The sequence below is a fragment of the Rhagoletis pomonella genome, unplaced genomic scaffold (genome assembly GCF_013731165.1).
Source record: "Rhagoletis pomonella isolate Grant_MI unplaced genomic scaffold, Rhpom_1.0 Rhpom_scaffold_00344, whole genome shotgun sequence".
Classification (NCBI taxonomy): Eukaryota; Metazoa; Arthropoda; class Insecta; order Diptera; family Tephritidae; genus Rhagoletis; species Rhagoletis pomonella.
This window is the reverse complement of record NW_023458898.1, coordinates 34,019-40,018: the sequence shown is the minus strand read 5'-3', so window position 1 is coordinate 40,018 and position 6,000 is coordinate 34,019.

Here is a 6,000-nt window from a genome sequence, read left to right as displayed (position 1 = left end):
ATTTCAGATATGCTTGAAACTGCAATATTTCGAAATTTAAGGACGCTAATTTACTTAAAATGTATACACCCCGGCTTATCATGTAGCGGTAGCTTTCGGAAAGGTGGAAAACATATATTTAATACTTGCGCCGGGTATTTAATGTTCGGCTCCGCCCGAACTTAGACTTTCTTACTTGTTTGATTTTAAAATAAAAAAATTAGGGTATATTTTTTTCGGTATAGAACAATCCTAGGGGGTGAGAGCATAAAAATTCCGACTTAATTACTTCACATGCATTTTTGGAACTCCCTAGTGTACATTCATGTTAAAATTAATAACATTTTAATTTTTTATGAACTATATTTTAATTATATACCAAAATATTGTTAAAAATAAGTGCACTGACGCTTTAAAGTATCATCTGTTATTTACATTCATAATTTCGCTTTGAATAAAAGTGTACTGAAAAGTACTGATTTTTTTAGCATGAAGAAGTCTAACGTACTGATTTAAATGTATAAAAAATTAGTAAAGGAAATTCTCACAGCCGGCGAATTCAACATACATGTATAATTGGTTATATGTATGCAGATATGTAACTGCCGGTTCGCTTTTCGCGCGACTATCTTTTTAAAAACGAAGTAAATGAATGAAAATTGTTAGTAATTTTCATTAGATTTTGATTCATTCATTTCACCATTTGGCTTTTAGTAACTTTGACGAAAGCTTAAATTATTTTATTTTATTCATTTTAGTGCAGTTTTAACATTTTCTTACTAAAAAATCTTTTGTTACACTATTTTATCTTATTCCTTTGATTGCACATGTTAAATAAAAGCATATTTTAAAAAAATACTTCTTTTTACATTATTAAATTTTTTATGTTGGGTTGAACCGGGCTTTAACCCGGGGCCTGCGGAATGTTAGCGCGCACTGCTAAAACCTACACCACAGCGGCCGTCTATGATTCCACCAAATTAAAAAGCATCTTCTTGTCTGGGTATAAGGGGTAGCTGTAAATATTTCTCCACTTCTCCATCGTTTGGCTATCCACATCACTACAAAATCTGGAATCAGTATCAAAGCCGTTGGCGATTTCCTCAAAGCATTGCCAAATATCCTGGACTCTCTTCAATAGAAGCTTTGACTAGAGTTGGACCTTTTTCATATGATTCAGCAGGTTTCTCCATGCTAACTGATTTATATTTTCGAATTATTTAGTTCACCATCTAGCCAGTTTTTATATTTATTGATGGCAGAAAATAAAACGAGTTTTGGAAAATGTGTCACAAAATATTGCAACCAGGGATGCCGTTTGGATCTAAATAGATCCAATTGGATACATTTTTAGGCGAATTTTCGCGGGATACTTATTTTTTCCGGTCAGTATAAATGTGGATACTTTTTTAAATAGGCCAAAATTTTATATTTCCTATAAAGTTTTTTCGTTCAAAAATCGATTTTCATTAAAGATGGTAGAAAGCATTACGTTTTCTGAACGTATAAAGAGTCGCTATTAAGCGTGAAATTAAAGCATTTTATTTTTTGTGAACGAAGCAATGAACATATGAAGAGATCTTAAGCAAGATCTTAATATACATATCGTCGTTTAAAGTACAAAATCACGTATCAACAAAATGCAAAACCGCGTATGTGACGTTGCATAAATTATTTTCAAGAGAGTAAAAACACTCATATCTCAAAATGTTTCTCTTTTTTATAAACAATCGCATTTCTGGCTAGTATATTTCAGGACGAATGGATAAGGATTGAGCCAAGAGCTTGTGTGAGCAAATCCAATTTTTGGCAGCAAATGTCAGTTACGCGGTTTTGCAGAATGACGATACGCGGTTTTGTACTTTAAACGACGATATACATATATAAAGTAAATTATACTCTTTCTGTAGTAATATCTCTCATATCACATATTTTCATTTGTTAATTTAAAAAGAAAGAAGATTTCAATGCAGTTCAAAAAACTAAATTTGATTTATTTAAAGAGACTTTTATGAATTTTACTGAAAAGACTTTAAATATACTAAAAAAATTTTATTTATTTGCGCATACTAAGAGAGGTAACCAGTTTCCTCTTTTAATGTGTGCAAATTCGCACGCCGTGTAATAAAATTAATCATTGCCTGTTTACTCTTACATACCAAATTTGTCGCAAGAGCAAAATACACATAAAAGGTTTAAATAAAGTAATGTTTATTATTAGTAGGAAATGAGTAGTCCACTTGCAAACAGCGTTATGTGATTTTATAATAGAAAGCCATAAATTTGAAGAAGTGACTACGACAACAAGTAACATTTAAATTGAATCTTTTTTATTATTATCTGAAAATCTTGATAAATAGGAGCCCTATAAAATTGTAACATAACATAACATGTCATAAGATAACATTAACAGTCTATACGACCTAAAGCAGCTTTCTAAGTTCATCAGAAGATTGATACTTTTGAAAGTTCATAAATAAGTATGATAGCGACTTTTGGAAGAAGACTTAACATTTGATGCTATTTTTTCAGAATATAAAAAGATTTTGCACTCTGTTGTTAGTGGACATGAAACTACTTTAAATACTGGTACGTAATCCGCCAAAAACTAAGAATCGAAAAAATTTTACACAGCGCACTTTGCAAGTAGACTACTCAAATGTATTTGTAGTTTGAAAATGTTTGCAATTTTAAACATTCTGTATATGTGTATTTATGTGTATATTTTAAAGATCCCAAGTTCAAGATCAAATACTGAACATCTTATACGTATATTTATACAGATTCTTGTTGAAAAATAGATACTTTTCAGTAGTAGTTTTACATGCTCTTTTTAGAGTGTACTTGCTACTTACTATATATTTACTTTGCAAAATACTTATGCACAAAAAATGTACTTTATAAATTGAAATTACAAATGCTTGATTTTATGCACATGTATTCCAAGTCCTTAGGATGGGTTAAATTATGTCTTTTTCATGAAAATGTTTGGTTTTCTTACAAATTATGAGATGTATATGTAATAAAAAAAATTGGATACATTTGGATACATTTTTGGCTTGGTCAGGGATACATTTTCTTGGGACGGCTCGGCAACACTGATTGCAACATTGAAGCCTTAAGGGACGATTCAGGAAGCGAAATGATATGTAACCACGCATATTAGTTCGATTTTCATCACATAAAAAAAAAATTTATCATGCGTTCTTTCAAGGCGAATACATATATGGTGGTATCGATTGAACAAATACGACAATTACTTGTATTTTGTTTTTGCTTTTAGCGGGCCATTGTCAAATTTCAGCTATTCTTCCCCGAATGAAAAAGCGCGACAGAAAATGCAAACACTCGCACGTTTTCACTCACTCACTAACGAAATTCAAAATTTTGACAATCAAACGCTACTCACAGCTGATGAAACAACACCACCTTATATAAATTCGCCTTGCGTTCTTTCATATCGGCGTTCATTGTTGTCTATCTTTTGTTTTTGACGTTTCTCCTCTATTTACCAAAAATAGTCGATAAATCCGGGTTGCAGACGGAGAAGTTATCTTTTTAATACAGGATTATATCATAACTTGAACTTCAGAGGAGAACTTTTGTATTCTTACGTATACATATTGGACTGTTCAGCTAGGAAAAGCAGAAATTCTAGCTAAACAAAAAAAAACTAATATAACAATATTGTGAAATTTATTGAGGGCAAGAGACTACCGGATATCCGAATCCGGCTCTTATTTTTTACAGGATGTCTGGAATCCGGTTATCCGGCAAAATCCATACCTGGCGCATCCCTAGTTGTGTACAAACCCATATACTGCAGCATGATACAAATATTTAAAGGTAGTTTCACTTCTTCTTCTTAGCCGCCTTTGCTCCCATTTGACGGAAACTGTGCTTTTGGCATTTTCTTTTGAAATCGAGCTACCATATTCTTTGACAAAAGTAAAAAAGTGATTGATTACATAAAAAAAATATATATATGTATATATATTATTATTTAAAAGAAATTAAAGACATCGTACAGTTCCATAAGTAAAGTAACACCTCTTCTTACCTTTTTTTCAGGCAGGCTGTAGGTATGTTTTTGGTTAGTGTATTTGTGTTTTTGGTTCAGTGTGTTAGTGTATTTTGAATAAATTGTAATAGAGATAAAAGAAATTGTAATAGAAAGGAAAGAAATTGTAAAAGATAAGAGCACATGCCAAAAAACAGGTGATCTCAGCTGTAGGCATTTTTCGGCAATCAGCTGATAGTGTTTTTACATAGGAAACTGTACGGTGATTAAAGCTTTTAGCGATAGTGAATATAAAACGGAAGGTAAGAGAAATATTACATTGTATTCACCCATGATTCAATAATACAAGGTTGTGTAATTTGTGACAGCTAAAATTTGACACTCCTTTATCTAGATTTGTATTTTGGAAGTAGGAGAAAGGGGAAGAATGTGATCGCATTTTGCGAAAACGGTAGTAGGAAAGTACTACAAAAAGTACGCAAAGTATGCAAATAGAAGTAAAATGTGTATTATTAATTCTATGCGAATTTGCAATATATTTGGTGTTTTAATGGAAATACTAAACAATACATAAAAATATGCATTTTTCCGGTAACAAATCTAGAATACCGACCGTTCAGCTATGCAAAAACGAAAAATGCAGATCAACAGAACTTTTTATGCTAATTTCAACAATGCCAAAATGATTTGGCACAAGTAAAAAATGAAGAAGTTCTAGAAGGTTAAATTTCAGTTTTTAGATATTTTAATAATGAACTTTATAACCGATTAAAAAGCTAATCACGTCACCATAAAGGTAATTAATTTGTTCTTCAGCTGATGTACATAATTTATAGCTTTGTGTATTTTTAAACCAAAACCACTAAAAAACGAACAAATATTATTTTTTCATGAAATAACCTTTTTTGAAAAAACTGCATAATTAATGGTAAAGAATTTTATATTATTTAGAAAGTACAAGTTATTATCTTTAATTCGATATTACATATTTTATCATGATCTACTTTTGGGTTTCAACAATTTATTGATAATAAAAATACAAATAAACCTCTTATATCTTCTTTTTTTACCTGCGCCAAAAAAATTTGGTATCGTTGAAATCAGCGCAAAAAGTTCTAACAATCGGCATTTTTGGTTATTTTTTAGCTAAACGGTCGCTATTCTACACTTGTTCTAGAAAATTACGCAAACGAAGGTGGCGCCAACGAGTATGAAAGGTTTTTGGTTTTACTACTAATATCACTAGAAACTATAGAGTAAGCAACATTCTGCACAAGTGAAGGAGCCGATTTTATGTGTGGGAGCGAGAAGACTGTTTTATTACAAAACCTTTCTATTATTGAACCATGGTATTCACCTAAAATATGGAGTTACTCTTGTTAATTATTGTATTGCTTTTTAATAAGATGAGCTGCATATTTAGGAGCTACAAAAATAACAGAAGAAATTGCGAAAAAACTAACAAAGTTTTTTCGCCTCTCGGCGGTACCATATATGCGGGAAAAGTGGATATCCGCGTGCATGGTAACTGAAAACGCGTTACCAAAAGTATCGCTTGTTTGTTGCGAACACTTTTCCGCGAAAGATTTCAACCGGAGGAACGGATGCGCACAATTAGAGCGCTAATCTCCGAAACCGCTTAACCGATTTCAATGAAATTTTGTGGGTGTGTATTGTTGGTTCTAACTTAAAAGATAGGATAGTTGTGAACTCGAGAAAAAAATTTTTTTTTTTTTCAACAATTTTGATTGAGCTTGAGGCCGTTTTTAATGAAAAACTTATTGTGAAAAAGCAACAATAATTTGAAAAAATGGTAGAAGTGATAGCTATTTCGGAAATCTCCAGATTTCCTTATCAGACTTCTTTCAGTAGGATTCGAACCGACGATCCCACTGACTCAGCCAGTTGCCTACGCACTGTAATAAGTTCGCCTTGTAAATTATCGTTGCTTTTTCCCACATTTTTCATTTGTTAAGCTAACACAATCAAGCGCAGCTATT